This window comes from Arachis duranensis, chromosome 5, assembly GCF_000817695.3.
Source record: "Arachis duranensis cultivar V14167 chromosome 5, aradu.V14167.gnm2.J7QH, whole genome shotgun sequence".
Taxonomy (NCBI): Eukaryota; Viridiplantae; Streptophyta; class Magnoliopsida; order Fabales; family Fabaceae; genus Arachis; species Arachis duranensis.
The window spans coordinates 29,717,376-29,718,169 of NC_029776.3; positions in this window are offsets into that span (position 1 = coordinate 29,717,376).

A 794-nucleotide genomic window follows, 5' to 3' on the forward strand; every position below is an offset into this window, starting at 1 on the left:
ATTATTTAATAAAATATATTTAAATTAAATATATTAAATAATTTAACAATTTACAATATTATCTACACTTAATGATGTCTCCACAAGAGCATTTGTCTTTCAAAGTTCAAACAAAACATCTTGGATCCTTACTATATAGGTTGGCGTCAGCATGACCATCAAGTCAACCAAATCCTTCACCACAAATTTCTGTAATGGAACTTCTCCCTTTCTTCTTGTGCCTTTTTAGCTTCTAGAAGCAACTAATCTAACTTTTCACTAATCATTAAAATAATATATGAGACACCATTTTTAGTTTTAACTCGCATATTATTTGCTACTAAATAGTATGCTATGTTAATTAATAATGGAAAAGTATATGTTACCAACATATTATCTACTAATTTCTGTTAATTTTTATTTATATTTGTGTTTTATGGAAGTGTATTTGTAGATGTGTCTAATAATTAATATATTTTAAATACATTTATAAAGAGACACATCCAGAAAATATATCTATAAAGACACTTCTATTAAACACAGTTATAAAAAAGACATTTTTATTAGACACATCTATGAACACACTTCCATAAAAATACAATTATAAATAAGAGTTGGTAGAAGTTGACAAATATGCTGTTGGCAACGTAGCGGAACCGATTAATAATTTATTTTTCTTTATCTTTTTTTAAATATTCACAGTCTAATTCATTCAACAATATATAAATCAGAATAACTCGCAAGTTAATGTATATAAATAAGATACCTTTAATTATAATTGGTAGTATATTAAGGCAAAGTCAAAGATAGGATAA